The 18,986-nt window shown below is 39.0% G+C and overlaps 1 protein-coding gene and 1 long non-coding RNA gene across 5 annotated transcripts in view; one reads left to right on the top strand and one right to left on the bottom strand.

The window, feature by feature from the left end:
* The window catches only part of CDH8 (cadherin 8), a 352,129-nt gene that overhangs the window by 194,698 nt on the left and 138,445 nt on the right, over nucleotides 1–18,986 (bottom strand). Inside the window, exon 1 of one of the 4 annotated variants that reach the window (XM_065029273.1) lies at nucleotides 137–289. The exons of the other annotated variants lie outside the window; for them this stretch is intronic. The gene's annotated coding sequence lies outside the window, so the exon portion shown is untranslated. Of the gene's footprint in view, nucleotides 1–136; nucleotides 290–18,986 lie in introns of those variants that run through there. 4 annotated transcript variants of the gene reach the window in all.
* Nucleotides 445–10,589, top strand: LOC135575371 (uncharacterized). Its single transcript, XR_010465983.1, has 3 exons — nucleotides 445–537; nucleotides 6,978–7,091; nucleotides 9,532–10,589. It is a non-coding gene; the product is annotated as an uncharacterized LOC135575371 (long non-coding RNA).

The following is an 18,986-nucleotide window of genomic DNA, read 5'->3' as shown; positions in this document are numbered from 1 at the left end:
TGGAGCTGGTGTACCAGAAGAACTTTTGCTTCCCAAAAACACTTCAAGAAAGATCATATTCTTTAGAAAAATAACACAATCCTACTCCCAAGCATATAATTGGTTTAAAAGTCAAAAAGGACTATTGTGAACATACCTGGGCTCTGAGGGCAGCAGCAAGGCCATCCAACGTGCTCCCATGCCCAGCCTGGAACCAAAGCCCACCCGCCTGCTGCTGTTTTCACCACCAACACAACAAACGCCCTGCAAACCCCTCCTAGCACAGCTTTAGAGACAGGAGTGCAGCTGCATTAATCTACTCCAGCTGGGAGTCTGGCTTCAGCTGAAACATATAACCAATTAATACATATACGCATTGGATTTGCAAGGCTTTGGTGGCGGGCTCTGTGAGGTCAGGGCTGCCCTGAGCTGGATCCAGCCAGTTCTGACTGGTTCTGGCTGGTTCCAGAATGGACCCCTCACAGCTGAGCCAATTAGCAAAGGCAGTGGTGCCTCTGGGAAAAGGTATTTTAGAAATGGTGAAACAGCACCCAGGCAGTGAGTATCATGAATACTGAGGTGAAGGAAGATGTGCTTCTAACACTGAATCAGAGATTTCTTTCTAGTGAGGATTATCGTAGAATCATTTTTTGTGGGAAAAGACCTTTAAGATCATTGAGTCCAACCATGAATCTGACGCTGCCAAGTCCACCATTAAGCCACAAAATCATCTCAGTTGGTAGAGACCGTTAGGATCATTGAGTCCAATTGTAACCTAACCTAACTCTAGCACCAAACCACAACCCTAAGAACCTCATTGAAATGCCTTTTAAACACCTCCAGGGACAGTGACTCCACCACTTCCCTGGGCAGCCCGTTCCAGTGCCTGACAACCCTTTCTGTGAAGACTTTTTTCTTAATAACCAACCTAAACCTCCCATGGGGCAACTTGGGGCCATTTCCTCTTGTCCTATCACTTGTTACTTGGGAGAAGAGACCAACACCTCCATGCTACAACCTCCTCTCAGGCAGCTGTAGACAGCCATAAGGTCTCCCTCTTTCTCCAGGCTAAACACCTCCAGGTCCCTCAGCTGCTCCTCCTCAGACTTGTGCTCCAGACCCCTCACCAGCTTCGTTGCTGTTCTCTGAACTCTCTCCACCACCTCAATGTCTGTCTTGTAGCAAGACGCCCAAAACTGAATACATCATTCGAGGTGCAGCCTCACCAGTGCACGGTGCAATGCTTCCCTGCAGCCTGTGGAAAGACTTGCTGAAGCAGATATCCACAATGCAGCCTATGGAAAACACTGTGCCAGGGCAGGTGGGTGTTTCCTGAAGGACCTGAGGTCCCTGAACACCCGTGCTGGAGCAGGGTTATCTTGGAAGGACTGCAGTGCACAGAAGGATGCATGCTGGAGCATGGAAAAAGTGTGAGGAGGACGGAGTGGCCAAGAGTAGCTGTTCCAGAGCGAACACATCCTCTATTTCCCTTCCCCCTGTGGTACTTGGTGGGGACTTGAGGAGCTGGGAGTGAAATGGACCTGGGAAAAGTAGAGGTGGAAGTGGTTTTGCCTCTTTTTCTCACCATCCCCATCTAGTTTAGTTAGTAATAAACACAATGAATTATCCCTTAGTCTGTTTTGCCTGTGAAGGTAAGTGATCTCCGTGTCTTCAGCTTGACCTGCAGGCTTTTTTTGTCTTCCATTTTCCTCCTGTCTTGCTGAGGCAAGGGAGTTAAGAGCAGCTGGGTGGGCACCTGCTGCCTGCCAAGGCCAACCCACCACAATGTATAATAACGTATGTACTAAGACACAAGTGCAATATTCTTCCCTGTCTGGTATGTGATATGCCAAATGCCTTGTGGCTTATGTATGTTGCTAATGGGCACAATCACCATAACTTTAATAAAATAAGCAACTGTCCTAATACTGTGACTAATTAGTATTTGCAGTGGCAATTGCTATGTGGAAATTATGCAAAACACCATGTCCTTGAAAAGCTGTCTCTTATTTATAAAACTTTCAGAATCCTTTTTTCTTCTAGGGAGAGTATTTGGATGGAATTGAAACTGTGCCTTTTCTAACACCTCCCTCTAAATAATTAAGGTTTGATATTAATATCTGGATACTTAAGGTTTTCTATTCTCTTAACTAAGACATAGATATTCTATCTTGTACTGTTTTTAGAGAGCTGATGGTATGAGCATATTGATGCTGAATCGGTTGAACACAGTAGGAAGAAGTAAGAAGTGTTTTTAGCATGAACACAAGAAAATGAGTGGGTGGTGGAGAATAAATATTTAAAATGTCTACCCTTGGGGAAGAAATAGAAATACAGCAGCATTTTTCTGTTTGTCTAACATATGGTACAGATATCCGTCTGATGCTGCTGGAGAAGCTGCACTAATTCCCCACAGAAGAGTGCTATCTGTAGCTTTGATTAGTACACAAATATTCAGATATTAAATACTGACAAGAAAAAAATGGACACGACAAGTTCTACTTTTGATGTTATTGAAATACATAACTTCGTGAAGTTAAGTAATTTCAAATAAAAAGTGTTTTCCAATTTTATGGATAACTAGTAATTAGCTACTCAAATACATTTGGAGAGCATGGTATCTTTTCCCTTCTCCATAAATTATTCTATAGCTGTGTTGGATTCCAGTAGGGCTTTTAAAGTATCGGTTTTGGTTTTTTTTAAATGCAAATCTAATTTGTTTGCTGTTTTGAGCTTCTGCTGGAGATGTGGGTGGATTTGAGGTGGACATATCCCAAAGAGCATTTGTTTTAATATTAAATTAACTACGTAAAGAAAAAAGCCTGAACATAAAAGTCTATCCCAGACTGTTTACCCGATAAGTTGCAATTTTGCTGTGACTCAAAGAAAACACCCTTTTAGACGATTATACAAGTTGAAATAGGACATTCATTTTAAAGGTTTAATGTCATAATTACTATGATAATCACATTTTTCTATGATAAAAATACAAAAATAGCTGGGTACAGCACTTGATAACACTAACAGCATATGTTTCAAACAAGTAAGAAACATTAATGGAGTCTCTTTCCATCTAAAATTCCTCATGCTGTGTATTTTACCCCAGCCAGCGTAGCTTAAAAAAGTGTGGACAGGCCCGAAGACATTTGGTATGATTCTCCCAGCGCTGTCACTGAGAATTGGAAGGAGATGAAATTTGTGCTGCTATACATCAGAAAAAAAATGTCTGGGTGTCTGATATCAGAGCAAAAGGTGCATTCTGGTGTTTCATCTTTGATGTTACAGTGTGTTATACTGTCAATTAACGGGGAAAAGCATGCAAGTAAAAATAAAATGCAGGTTGCGACACATATTTCTGGAATGAAATCCCGTAGCTCCTCAAGTCTGATGTGGTTTCTGTCTGTGGGCCAGTAAAGCCATGAGCCCTGTGATTTTCACTCCACATTCATTTCCTAACATGTTTGTGTGCATGAGTATGTGCATATAGACAGATGAAAAATGAATAAATATTATGGACTGGTTTCTTCCCTCTGATTGTGCTCCTGAGAAGGATATTGGGTATTTATATCTTCACAACCATTATGAACAAGATAAAGAGGGACATGGGACGCAAACCCTGACAGTCATAGTTCAAACAATCCTTGGCACACTGGAGGGATGAACGTGACCACATCGTATCTGGTGATGCTGAGATGTTGAGAGACTAAAACAAGGGGAGGTCTGTGAATTTGGTAGTTGTCACATCCTGCTAGAAATGAAAAACGGCAGAAAAACACCTTCTCCAATTTGAGATAAAATAGAAAATTACATTTTATACCAAATCTGTAGTGCAAGAAGGAAGCTGCAAAACAAAAAGCTATCAGCAGGGGTCTGCATCCTTTTCCTTATGCAGACATTTAAAAAACCCCAATATTTTAAAATCGTTACATACACTGTAGCTTCTGTACTAGTCATAGGTACACTCTGAGTCCATACGTTCTGCTGCAATGTTATTCTTGCTTTGTATGAAAATCCCCGGCCTCTAATACAAAATAATTATCTCACATTATTGAATGGATCATGCCAATCCTGCTATTAGTCTCAGCAAAAGGTTAGCGTGGTGATTTATTCCTCTTTTACTGCTACTCTGAAACTCAGGTGTATTGCAACTATTTGATAGAAATGCTTCTTTCTGGAAATAATTCATGTGCGTGTACTTATATATATGTACATTTTGAACTTGTCAGAATTATAACAAAGGGCAATTTCTAAAGATGTGATGGGTTTCTTCATGGCTGCATGCTGCACTTTCCATTGTACTCGCAGGTGACACAAGACCTTGTAGGAATTTCTAAGCCATGATTAACGCAATGATTTTTTGTGAGAGGAAAAATTGCTGTTATTTGTTGTCGCTCCAAAATAGTTACAAAATAACATGAAATGGCGGGAGATATTGCTTGTTTGTTTGTATATGTTAAGTATTACACATCTTTACAAAAAGTAGTTTAAATCCAAACAGTACTTCCTACAGAAGTGTGATGTTGTTTATTTGTGTAAAAAGTTGATAATAAAACTAATTAAAGATTAACAATAGGAAAAATCGATACTCACTTAAGATCGATTTTTCTTTTCTGAAAGTGTTTTGTTACTTATATTGTAGTGCGACAAACATAACTCATATAACGGCTTTTCACGTATAAAGCATGTAGGATCCTTGGTTTCGAATCACACCGTTCAAACCTTTCCCTGGCTTAGAAGGATAGAATAGTTCAAAACTATAAGTTGTATTCTGATTATGAGCTAAATTGGCAATTATGGCAGAGAATAAAAAATGCCCATTAAATTCACTAGAAGGTTTGTCTTTTTACATTTCCAAGGAGTTTTTGCAGGCTTTTTGCAGACCTTTTGCACTGTCACCTGAATGTTTTCAACTCAAACATCAAATCTTTCAACATTAATTCATGAATAACCAGCACGCCTCTGACATAACCTCTTCTCCAGTATTGCTGCTGTTACCGTCCTGCCCTTTGTATTGACCATCCTGCCTTGGATTTGTTTCCTCAGCATATTTATTTGCCTAACTATGCATTTCTTCTTCCAAATTATTTATAACATAAATCAGCCAATACATCTGAAAGCAGGTTAGGAACCTGATCTTTTGTTCACCTGCATTTCTATGTCTAATTCCCAAAGTCTTGTCATTCCTATTTGCCCTCTGTCACTGAGATCTAATCAAGTTCTGCATCTATTTGAGCTGCTCATAATTTGTAAGTTACTGATCTTGCTGATTAGTCTTTTGTATTTTTAGATTGATTTAGATAGATTAGTATTTTGAATATTTTCACCATATATATAAAATGATTCCTTAAATGCCCCAGTAAATTGCAGCTAGGGATTTCCCACTCAGAAGAATTTAAAAAATGTGTTGCAGTGATTTCTCTGTGATAAATACAACCAGATGATCCATAATCAAATAATAACCCTCCTTAGGTTTTCTTACCATAATATTTGGTAAACCATTCTATGGATGACCATGAGCCAGCACTGGGCCCTTGTGGCCAGGAAGCCAATGGTACCTGGGGTGGATTAGAAGGGGGGAGGTCAGTAGGTCAGAGAGGTTCTCCTGCCCCTCTGCTCTGCCCTGGGGAGACCACACCTGGAATCTTGTGTCCAGCTGTGGCCCCTCAGTTCCAGCAGGACAGGGAACTGCTGGAGAGAGTCCAGCGCAGCCACCAAGATGCTGAAGGGAGTGGAGCATCTCCCGTGTGAGGAAAGGCTGAGGGAGCTGGGGCTTTGGAGCTGGACAAGAGGAGACTGAGGGGTGACCTCATTAATGTTTACAGATATCTAAAGGGGGAGTGTCAGGAGGATGGAGCCAGGCTCTTCTCGGTGACAACCAACGGTAGGACAAGGGGTAATGGGTTCAAACTGGAACACAAAAGATTCCACTTAAATTTGAGAAGAAACTTCTTCCCAGTGAGGGTGGCAGAGCCTGGCCCAGGCTGCCCAGGGGGGTTGTGGAGTCTCCTTCTGTGCAGACATTCCAACCCGCCTGGACACCTTCCTGTGTAACCTCATCTGGGTGTTCCTGCTCCATGGGGGGATTGCACTGGATGAGCTTTCCAGGGCCCTTCCAATCCCTGACATTCTGGCATTCTGTGATTCTGTGAAAAACGTTTCTGATTCTCTCTAGCTGACCATTTTTTGCAGTTGAATAGTATCATTGCAAAAGTCATTCCAGTTTGCTAGAGAATGAACATCAGAAAAAGCTTAATCCTCAGGCAGACAGATACCTCACTCTTCTCAATGATTCCTATGTCCTTTTGTCCTTCATAAAATATCTGAGAATGTATATATAACCATGATTTTTCCCATGCCCAGTTCTTTCCAGTACATTTATTTTTCACTGAGCTAGCACCAATGTCCATTTTTATTGCAATTTCAGCCACTATTACCTGTCTGTTTTCAAGTACCAACTATTCAAATCCACAAATAGTGAGTTTCAACAAAACCGCCCTATGCAGTCCTTGTCCTCTTGGACTCCTTTACATACAATTATGTGCTTTCTCCTTTCCCTGGATAGTATGACAATGCTTAATTCATGTCCATTAGTTTGACTCCAAAACAATAAACTTGAGTTAAATTACTTTCTTTAATATTGAATTTCTTAAGCCAAATTCTCCCGAGAAACAGCTCTTTCTGCTTTTGGAGTCTATTTCTGTTCCACCCTAGAAAATGGATAAGCCTATTCTTAAACCAGTGCTCAGAGAAGTTCTGACATATTTTATCCATCACTGATCAGGCACTTCATCTAATTAGCTCTCTAATGAACTACTCAATTGCAGAGCTACAGGTATGCTAAACTCCTCAATAGGAAACCTTTTAAAAATATACCACACAATTAAGAACATTTCTTTTTCTTTTTTCCTTTTCCTTTCCCCTCTTTTACTGTCTACAGGGATGGGGGACGAACCAATGTGTATTGCTTCAGGTTTAGTTGACCCTCTCTCCACTTACAGAAACCCTGTATGTGGAGTGACATTTCTCAAGTGTCTATCTGCATGTCTGAACAGCCTCCAGCGACAAAAAAAGGGGCAGACAGAGAATAGAAGTTATAAGTTGGATTTAAGTAGGTAAGAGAAACAGCAGGGTTCTTCACTCGCTGTTGAACTGGGGAAATGAAATGTTATGTGTGATCATTCAAAGCTGGCATTTTATGTGCTTCGTGTACTCTGGGAAGGACTTGATTCTTCAGCTCCTTCAGTAATCACTTCTTTTTGTTGTGACTTTATACCAAACCTTCAGACCAGTGACAATAAAGACTAGAGATAAGAATGGAAGCCCATTAAGCTATCGCACACTGGTAGACTTTAGCATTTCGTGCAAATCAAGTGTTACAAAATACATGCACAACCACCAGCTTACCCAGTGAGTTCTGGTGGGGGGTGAGCTGACCTGCAAGGAGCAGGCCAAGCTGTCCTCTGTCTACCTGACCTGCTGTGGCTGCCAAGCGCAGTATCCGTGGGAATGTGCAGACTTCCCTGCATATGCTGTTTGACGCACAAAGGCAACAGGTCTTCTGCAGAACGGCTACAGTCAAACGGCTTTTCTAATAAGAAAGAAAATGTGAGCAAGACCAGTTGCTACAAAGTTGAAAAGCACTCAGAATTTCTGAGGAGCAGGCTATTATTCAAAACTCTAAACGTGAATTTCAGAATCAGACTTCTGGCTCCTTTTTAAATATCTTATTTTTTAGATGACTAATAGAAAAAAATGACCAAAACATTCAGAATGTAGGAATATTATTTAGGTGACTAATATCATGGAATAGCGCAAAGAGCCAGTCAAAGGCAGCTATAAAGCACACGACATGCTTAACAAGAAGGCACAGGCAAGCTTTGAGCGCAAATCCCCTAATCCTATTGATCCTGCCTCTGAAAAAAAAAGTGAAGCTGTTCTGGGGCTCGGGAGGGTGACAACACACAGTGCGTGCACAGGGCAGGCGGTGCATGCTGCAGGAAACCCGATCACGTAACCTCCTTCATTACTTGAAAAATCACTTCTGTCAATACTCGAGCCACATCCTCACTGGCTGCTGCTGTTCAAGATGCTGTCAATCTCCTCACATGATTTCGTGAACCAAATAAATTCCAAGTCATTTAAAGGTGTTATTATCTCTGCTGATAACGTTACCACATTCAGGAGTTGCGGAAATAGGAAAATAAAACGTATTTCAATCCTTTTGTTCTGGCAGTTTCTCAGGCTCCTAACATAAAACCAAAGGATTTCAACCTAGAATTGGAGACTAAGTATTTAAACATATTCTCATAGACATAAATCTGCTCGTATCACTCAACCAGGAATATAATTCTTTTAAAAATCAAAGAAAAGGTTATTTATTTTTTCCTATATAGTTGCAATTATCTTTGAAAGCAGGCACTTCATTCATACAGATTATCTGACGTGCCAGAACAACCTGTTTGGGTAACTTTTCTGTAGACTCTACCACTTGGGTTTATACACATTTCCCAGAAGAATGTAAATTCTCCTCCCTAAGGTGATTATTATTAATGTCAGAGATTACTATTGCTTTACATGCTTTGATATATCACTCAAACCACAAAGTCAGAAACAAAATGATTGTTGATTCTGCTTTGATTAAAAGAGTGTTCAAAAATTTCTCCCTTTGTGAAAAGGGTTTTATCAAAAGCTTTTTTCCACCTATACAATGCTGGTTTCATTTTTTGGAACTTGAGCAATACAAAATGCTTATCAAAACGGACACTGAAATGACTGTGTTGATGGCAGTTTCAAGTTTGGAAGCTATCAGCAATAATCTAGATTCCTAAGTGGCCGTTTCGGAAAAGAAGATTTTTACATTTACAGCAGAAATCTAGGGAAGAGATTGGAAATACATTCTGGCTGTTGAATACGAGGCAACAATTATCTTGTGTTGTCGTAACAGCAAGGAAGCAATGAAATGCGATTTTGATAATCATAAAATATCCTTAGCTCCCTAACTCTCAGAGAGCATAATCTGCCCTGATTTTTCATATTCTTTCTGTCAAATTCAAGATGGGTGTAAAAAACAGAAGGAAAAACAAAATCTCTTCCCTTTCATGTCTCTCTACGGCAATGAGCACACACGTTAAATGAAGTAAAGAAATGCAGAAATCATGAGATACTTTTTTCTGCCAGGTATACTGTGAGTAACTATTTGAACATAGAGCAAAGCAATTCAGCAATTAACTATTTTCACTTACTGTCCTGGAAAGAACAGAGAATCATAAAAAATAAGGAGGTGAAATGGAGATATTTCTTGACTCAACGTACAATCAACGAGTGGCAAGCAACAGCATAAAATATGCATAAAACAACATGACTAAAATTATTGCTTGTCTTGTTCCTGCATGCTCTTTTTTACCTTGCATTAATTTTAACTATAATTTAAATAAATATAAAATGCAGCAAAAATATCTGCCTGATACTATGCAAAGATACAAGTTCAGTTGCAGGAATGGTAGAGAAACTTCAGTCTGCAAAAGAAACATCTTGTATGTATGGGTTTTGCAGAGAAAGAAAGGGATGGACCAAGGATCAACTCTCTTGGGTGAAAGATGCTGTCACCAGGCTACAGAAACACCATCATGTTTCCAGAAGATAGGGGATTTTCAAAGAAAACACCAAATGACACGTCACTATTCTCTGGAGCAGGTATTCATCATCCTTCACTGGAAGATCTGATTTGCAGTAGTCAGAACTACAGACAACAAATTCCATTAGTAATTTCAGCCTATTTTGAAAAGGCACCAGCAGCTTGTGTCAGTAAATCGCACATAGTCCCAACGTTCACCTACATCGCTGGTCGTAAAGGTGTGTTAATACTTGAAAGAGAGAAATCCAAAATGCAAAGGATCAGGAATGTTCAACAGCACCAGAAAGCAGAACATCTTGGAGGTATCATTCCCATCCTTTTCATTTTGCATGTGAATAAAATATGTTGCCATTTTTTCCTACATTTCCTTATTTCTATACTTCTCATATAATCATACTGATGGTTAGTTAAGCATGTAAAATTGGGTTACAATGCCCTTGAGCACCTGAGGACCTTCATTCAGCACCACCACACTGCCTCCTCCAGACTGGAACATAACAACTCTTTACGTGACAGAAAACATCATGTAAAATAAATGCTAGAGAAATTCTAGATAAGTAGACAAGTACTAGAGCTGGTGGATAATTAGTAAGAAATAATCATACCTGCAAATTTAACCTATTTTCAAGCATGATATTTGACACTGGTTTGCAATAATTAATTGTTTTTTTTTTTTTTTTGGCAAAGCTGCAAATCACACCAGAAGATACACTGCAGATAGAAGTTAAATCTTACAAAACATTAAAGTTTGACATTTAACTGGCATTCTAATAAAGTTCGAGAGCAAGGATGCTTCTAGAGATTTATCCAAAAAGGTCATAAAAACCGGTCATAAATTCACTTTGGAATTTCAATCAAACCTCTCAGCTTTATTTTTGCACTGTTCAGTCACTGTTAGTCCTAATGATCACTTGACATGAAATTTGGCTACAACATTAAGGCTAACGGTTTGGCTCTTAGAAGAATTCAATGAAAACTCCAGTTCCTACAAGTGGTTATTGTCCTGTTGGAAAGGCAGCACCTCCATTGCCCTCTAATGCCAGGGTAAGACACTCTCTTCGAAGCTAAAAATGACACCAATTGAACTACCATTACTATTTTCTATGGTCTATTTAATGAGTATTCCCTGCACAGATCTCTCTTCTGCTTGGCAATGATGCATCAAGTGTCTTAGAAAGGCTCTGTGCCCTCTACACCTCACAGAAATTCAGTGCGTAGTAGAGCTCTACATGAAGAAGCAAGGCTGGAGCTGAGATGGGCCAGGAGAAGTTGACTGGGTCAGAAAGACCAAAGGAATCATCTCCATCATCTCGTTTTGGTCCTGCACTGTTTTGTGGTATGATCTTTCCCTTTCCCTTTCCCTTTCCCTTTCCCTTTCCCTTTCCCTTTCCCTTTCCCTTTCCCTTTCCTTTCCTTTCTTTCCTTTTTCCCATTTTATTTTTATATTCTGATAACAGACTGTCTCAGGAGAGTTAGATGTTTCTGTAACCATTCCGGAGTACTTGGTAAGGCTGCTCATTGCAACTGAGGCTGCTTTCTAACCATATAACACTCCAGTATCAGCACAAAAATGTTTTTGAAAACTCTGCAAGTCCTTTATACCAAAACTAAAGCAACCATACTAAGGTAAAGGAAACAAAATCAGAAAACAGCACTTCACGAGAAAATGCATGGATTTCAGGTTTCTTTGATTTGTCCCCTCTATTTCATTTTCAAATGATCACTCCCTGACTTAGTCTTTCTAAACCAAGTTTTACCTCGAGTGGAATTTCCAGAGGAGTGATAAAGCCCTGAAAAACGGGGTTTATAACAGAAATGTTGACAGCTGGCTCTTAACAGTAGCAGAGTTACCTGCTTCTGCTATAATATAGTAGTCTCTAACTACTCTAGTTCTGATGAAAAGTTACTGTAACGTGACTCCCTATCTATAATAGGCCACATCATTTTTCTTCTTTATGGCCCTCATTATGGTAAGGAAAATGCATGACTCCCTAGAGAAAGCTGGTAAAAGAGGATCTAAGTACTTATAAGATATGTTTCTTTTAAATCAGTGCCTGAATATAAAGCTAGAAAAATCTAATGTGCTTACCATAACGAGAAACATTATCAACATTCCTCAGAAAATGCAAACTTAAATGTAGTACAATATTCTAACAAAAGTTAATCTATAGTGTCTTTTATCTTGCAGGATTCCTATGCCAGGTGTTTTAATGAATAATGTCTCTCGGCAACATTCACTCATCCCCAAAACCACAGCGGCCCGTGGGATGGACAGAGCATCCTCTTCACCTGCAATGCTGTAGGTCTCTTCATGCTCACAGAGGAGGGAAACAGAGAAGACGTTCTCAGTTGAACACGGAGCTTTACATAGAATATAATCCAAAAATTAACTACCAAGTGGGAGGCACAACAGTTTTGCATTAAATGGTCTCTAGATACTTCCTATAGGTACATCAAATAATTCTTTATAGTGAGCCAACTGCGTATTTGTTTTTATTAGAAAAGCGAATTTCTAGTGTTTATTTTATTAATATTGTTAAGGAACAGCACTACAATCACACAACACCCCTGTTCTAACTGTGCCGTTGCACTTGCGATGTTTTGTGCTACCAGCGAGGAAAAATCCAGAAAGGATGCAAATATTATTTTGCAAAATTTTAAATTAAAACCAATATTTTACATGAACATTTCCAATATGTTTAAGTACTCTTTCTTCACACTTTTATTTTTCCAGTACTAAATTAGAGACTTTTCTCAATGTTTGTGTTCATGAATACTATGTATTTGTATGTGTGTTTGAGGGAGGGAGAATTTATGCACATAGACTGTCATTTCAAGGTCAGATTGTGAAATGCAATTGCTATTAATGGCAGTAAACAAGAGAGGTGGATAAATATGGGTAGCTTTTAGCAGATGAGCAGCTTAGACCATCGCTTAATATTTTTTAGAATGGACAAAAGTTTTTGATATGCTGTAGAAAACAGCAGCAAAGACGGAGCAAAGTCAAAGCTATAATCAGAATGTACTGTTATTAAATAAGAATAAATCAGATGGATATGGGAGATTATGACCATCTGTATATTTTTGCCTCACACATCACTCCCACCCTTGCTAAAGGCCCCCAAAATTTCATCCCCAACATATTTGCCTCGGAATACATCCCATTTCAGCCTTGTGGAGTAACTACTATTCAATGAAGCATGCAGCTCCAAACAAGGTTAATCAGTACTAATAGCTAGTCAAAAATGGAATTACGAGGAGGAGATGGAAGGTGAGTTTTTTCTTGCAAAATCCCCTTTTGCACGAGTTGAAACTTCCCTTAAATGTGGCTTATCTGATAGCATATCTGTAACTTGCTGGCCTGGCCTGGTCCAACATATGTAAGAGTACTTGGTAAATGCTTAGACATCCGTATGTAACACAGAACATGGTAGCTACCTGTACAATTCAGAGTGAGATGCAAGCACGTTAATTGCATTTCTACAGAAAACACATTAGTTATCCATTCTGGCCTAGAACCAAATTTTTCCCATAGCAAAGCAAACACAACTCTTTATTTTGTCTTGCTCTTAAAATGGAGCTAAAAGTGACTTAACTCCATCTTTCCATCCACTTGATGGTGCTGTTTCCAAAAACACACTCCAGAGTGAAAGTGAAAATTAACACAGGAAATCCATAACTTATTTTACTCCTTTGAAATATGGTGAATAACAAACCAGTTTCCTTAGTCTGCTTTAGATACAAAAGCTACAACATTTTATTGTTCCAGTGTTTCCTGTATTTTCAAATAAATGCAGAATTTTTTTCACCTTCTCCCAATGTATGACCAAAGTTTTTCATCTTTTCCTAAATCGCACAGCATGTGACACTCTCAGTACGATCACTTGGGTAATTAGGATGGCTTATCTAACAAAGTTTGGCAGATCAGCATTTTGAATGGAAATTTGAATATTTGGCAGAAAAGGGACCCTGATCTTCAACAACTGAAAAGCTTGGGAACTGTCATACGCACCCTCTCCTGATGCAAAGGATCAAACCACACATATTTGAGTTGCATATACTTTTTGGAAAGTATCAGTGGCCAGCCAAAAGTATTAAGGATATAAGACCATATAATGTCAATAGGGCACATTCACGGTGCAGTCAATTAGATTACCTAAGTAGGATGTATTATGCAGCAGAATCAGGAGGCTTATATTGAATCCATGCTGTAATAAAACACCTCTAAGGAGCTAGAACTAATACAGTGGAATGGACACATGCTCGGTGTGATGAGATCTTGCAGAGATCGAAAAAATCTGAACTATTTGTTGTGATTCCTAGCAACACAATTACTACCCATAGATTTTTGTATAGCAAAAGTAAAAAACTCAGGTACTTAAGTTACTTAAAATTTGGTGTGAAGGTCTGCGTAAAATATTGTTGTTTTTAAAGAAAATAATGCAAAAATATTTTTAGATCTTGGGTACTTTACATTTATTAATAAATATTTTATGAAGTTCCACCACAGATGCTGTTTAAATATGTGATAAGCCTGAATAATTAGTCGACAGCACATACCACAAATAAAACAGATTACTTGGGAAAAAACAAAAATGCCAGACTTGCCTAAGACACAAAATGAGGATCTGAGATGGGGCACTGAAATGACATTAACCTTCATTGAGGTCACTGCTTAAAACTGATCGTCTACACAGGGTCTTTCAGTGCATTACTCTTGTTTCTGCTCTTATATTTAATCTTAATCCGAACGAAATGTTAACACACTTCTAAAACCCACGTAAATAATTACAGGGAAAAAGAAAGTGTCAGAATCAAATACGAATTCTTCACATGGTAATTTTCTCTTCACATTGCTCTCCCCTCTGCAGTGACTTTATTCCATTAAAGCAGGGCTTGTCCATAACTGTCAGGCTACGTACAACAATTTCAGCAAGAGTTTCTTGGGTCACTCAGCTTTGACCGTCTTGGATCTTGTTGTTTTGTGTGAGAGCTGGGTATCTGACAGCCTGACATGATTACTGCTGTGTTTTCTTCTGCCTTTTTAAATCTTATCTGTAAGATACACTGGCTCTAAGACCCTGCCCTGCTAACACCAGCCTGACAAAACCCATCCTGTTAGTGAGTGATTACCCTCCCTGCCAGGCTGAAATGATCAATGAGCGGATGGATGTGTCAGACAGTTCTTTAGAGATCTCTGTGGCAGGGTCTGCAGCAAACGTAACACTGGAAAGAAAAGCAGGTCTAGGGACCCGCTCCTTCCCTTCTAACGTGCGTGTGTGGTCTTTTACTATTCCAAAGCCAATGGCTTTTCTACCTGTTTGGAGAAGTGGCTTTAGATCTTTGTGGTTTGGAATGCAAAGTTTATGCAGTAAAATGCATACAAATCCTAAACTTTAATGTGTTAAAAATCTGCCTAGCAACCAGCCAGTGCAAGCCCATACATTCATCACTGTGTGCAGCTGCATTAGCCCTTTAGTTTTCATCAGGACTACACTTCTGAAGCCCATCTCCCAGGAGCCTACATTTGCTAGGGGCCATGGGAGCAGCCATGGAGAGGACCAACTTCATTCCTTTCAGTTGTAACCTGGGACTGCATTAGATGCAACCACTAATGAATATTTTGTCCATGGAATCAAATGAAAACTAGTCTGAAACAAGCTTGCTTGAAATTCCCATAATGTGGATCAAGGTCTTAGCACCAGCTCTTTGGCTTTACAGACACGGTTGTGCTGTGGCACACGACTTGCTAATGTAGCTACAGATAATGTGTGGCTACTGCTGTGCAGTAAAAAGGGAAAGAAAAACTGAAAACAGGTGTAAAAGAACTGAAAAAGCAAAAATGGATATAATGAAAGATGTAGCATTATGTTACGTCGAAGTAATTTTCAAGCACTGAATACGGAGGGGAAAAAACAATAAATATCTTACTAAAGATTTTTTTTATGTAACAGTCAAGGATTTTAACACTTTTGTTGATGTTGATAGAGAATATGAAAATGAGTAGGATCGTCTATGACTCTAAACTATATTAGGTCTTATAAATATGCAAATGATTCGTTGTTAAGTGTCTGAGCAACCACACAGTTGCTACACATACACTACAAATAAGTTTCCTGCCAGCTAACAAATTGCAAAGTTATATCTCAGACTTAGAAATGGCACTATTTTATTATTGTTGTTTAGTTGTAGTTTGGTAGTACCTGGAGACCATAAACAAATGCAGGCCTTGAAGTGTAATCAGAGAAGAGACAAGACTAAGAAACGCCACATAATCCCCATTCTACAGGGTACTTAAGGCACAAAGAAATTTATTAACATGGCTGAGTGTGCATAGACAGTTGGAAATAGTGAAGAATCACAGAGAGTTCCAGGTCAACTCATTGCAAATCACAAATCTGAATTCACACTGGGGCTCTGGTACTGATGTGATATAGACATGTTCTAAATGTATCTCAGCCAGTGCATTATCCTTCTCAGAGATAAAGTGCAGTTGTGGTTTAACTGTGACCAAATTTGAAGGTTAAAGATGTTGAGAATTACGCCTTTGAATCCTGAATACAAAATAATTGGTAACCAGATGGTGAAAATGTTAACTTCTTATGAAGCAACCATGGAAAAATATGAGCTTTGTTTTTCAATATTGCATTATAGTGTTAATATCATCCAGTTTTGTATTTACACTGTAAACCTCACAGGCCATTTCAAAGAGTACCAAGTAGCAGCACAGCACATCGGTTTTGCACCAGCAGATGGTAAAGCAGGAGTTCCAGTTGGAGATGCTGATGCCAACAAGTGGTACAGATTCCTCAGCAGGAAGAACCGCATTGAAGCCAAATAAGACCAAAAGGAAAGTGCTGCAGTAAAGAAGCGTTACTCTATCTCTATATCCAGAGTTGTCACCTAGATGTGCTTAATGTACTTCACTGTAAATGTTTGCAGAACTAGAGTACCACAAAAGCTATACGCTTGCCAGGTGTTGATAAAAAGGAAGACATGGAAGAATAAGACTAAGGACATGCTAATTGTAGTACTAGTGAAGAAACCAAGCAGGGAAAAATTGGATTTGACTTTGTGATGAATAGTGAAATCTTAAACACTGGCAGAATTGCAAAAATAGTACAGTAAATTGGGCATATTATTAGAAAACATAAGGCTTTCTCTGTAAGGATAACTGACGGTATGTGATTTTCTTTTATGAACAAAGTGTAAAAGCTACTAGAAAAAAAAAAAAACAAGCATTTTGAAAACAGAAAGGAAAAAAGGATATAACCTTGTGTCTGCAAGTAGTCCTTCTGGAAGCATCTTCAAACACTTGCAATACATGGATATTAAAATATCCAATTTTTTTTCTTGTGTTATACTGCTGGAAGAGACTCGTACCTTTGCTAATGACCTTCACAAAAACTTAGACGTCATTTAAATCCGTCTTTAGCCCCGAAAATAGGACATAAGTAGAACAGCCACTTTGCTGGTCCTCCACACAGAAACTGATTTAATCCAATTTATTTTTTTTGTCTTAATCTTAAATGAAAGGAAGATAATTAGTACTTAACTTGAACAAAGTCTGAAGAAATACTGTAATCAACAAATTTGGTCTAGTTTTTCTCTCCGAAGTCCTTGAATAGATCACACATTTATTCTTTAAAGCATCTTGATGACATATTTCAACATAAGCATTTGGTTTGTGGCTTGCTAGGCTTGTTTTGGTTTTAGAATTTTGAGATTTATTGCTTAGATGTGATTATCCATTATCTCTGGCCTATAGAAGAACACAGTGGTTGAGCCAGTGAAAATGAAGCTGTATGCAGTAATATGAAGCAATAGATCCCAAACTGGGAAAAAATAAAATTAGTACCTCTGGTTTTGTGTTGCCTATTGCTATTTTGGGTTAGAATTTTAATAAGTTTTTTGTTTGTTTGTTTTTTAATTCATAGTCTTTTGGCTTTTACTGCTGATACTTCTAGAATGGTTCGGTATTTGCTAGTGTGGCAGACACACTAGTACCACCGGCAAGCAGCCCTGCAGTATGGTCAGTACAAGGATGCTCTGGACCTCTCTGACTACCCATAGCATCTCTGGGACATCCTGAGAATACTTCAGGTTCAATACCAAGGGTAAAAACTCAGGATCTGGTAGAAAAGTCTGAAGAAGGCTTCAATGAAGCAATCCTCCAGTGCAACACCTTTTCTGTCACCATAAGGGAAGACAGATGTCATCAGAAAGAGAAGACGTGAGAGGAATTTGCTGACCTTTCAAGCAGCTATAGAGTTCTCTCTACATCTGAGTTTGAGTGGCATCTTACAGTGTTATGAAACCTACTAGAGACCTAAGGTAGAAATGTCCTTCATTGCTTCTGGGATAATTCTGGGCCCCTCATAATCACATGATGAGTAGAAACAGAACATCAATTCATCTATTTCTAGATTATCCAAATTTTAGTACTTGAAAGTGCGGGCAATTGTTCTACAGACCCGTTTCTTCTGCAGGAGCATTCAGTTTCCTAGGCATCTTAAATGTTATCATTGAGGATGGAGGTTGATCCCGTCAAGGTATGAATGTCAACGTGAGAACATCTGTGAGCCTCTGGCTCCTTAAACTTCACCGAGGACAGTCCAGGCTACTGGCAAAGGAGGACCTTCCAAAACACACTGGTAGTCAATATAGCCAGTACTCTGACAATATGGGTAGCTCACCCATGGAAACTGGAGATGTCTACAGCATAGCAGGATGATATCTTACAGCATTATAAGGTTCCTTTTGAGGAGCACTGGGTAAAACTGTGTCCCATCAATGGCTCTGGCACAACTGGAACTAGTTATATTCAGAATACAATTAAAATGTCATTACAGATGAATGAATCAGACAATCTATAAACTCACAAACTAGCTACATGACAACAGCTGCAATGCAACCACAGTCAATGCCAGACTGCTTTTGCCACAGATTTATGGGAGTCTGGCAAGCCCTTTGACTGCTGGGTTAGGATGGGAGCCTGGAAACAAGAATCCAATATCTCCTGGTCCCGTGAGTGAAGAGTCTGAGATGAAGCAACAGGATGGTAAAGATCAATGTCTGGGTATTTTATTTTATGTGGTTTGAAATGACATAGCAGTTCCATAGTTAAATGCACTCAGTCTGTCAAGACTATTCCAAGTTCACTTTTTTCTTCATGACTGTAAAAAGATCTCGTTTCCATTATGAAGTCTGGAAAATTATATTGACTACCAGGGTAGAATTAGACCTGATAGAAACTTGGTGATCTTAAGGAACACAAGACACATCCATCTTTCATTGTGAGAAGATTTTAGCTTTCCACTGGGGTTACTAATTTTGCACTGCTATTGTACTCTATTCTATTTTTTAAAATTAA

This window comes from Columba livia, chromosome 13 (assembly GCF_036013475.1).
Source record: "Columba livia isolate bColLiv1 breed racing homer chromosome 13, bColLiv1.pat.W.v2, whole genome shotgun sequence".
Classification (NCBI taxonomy): Eukaryota; Metazoa; Chordata; class Aves; order Columbiformes; family Columbidae; genus Columba; species Columba livia.
The sequence above is the reverse complement of the archived record's forward strand: the minus strand, read 5'-3'. Positions and strand labels throughout refer to the sequence as shown.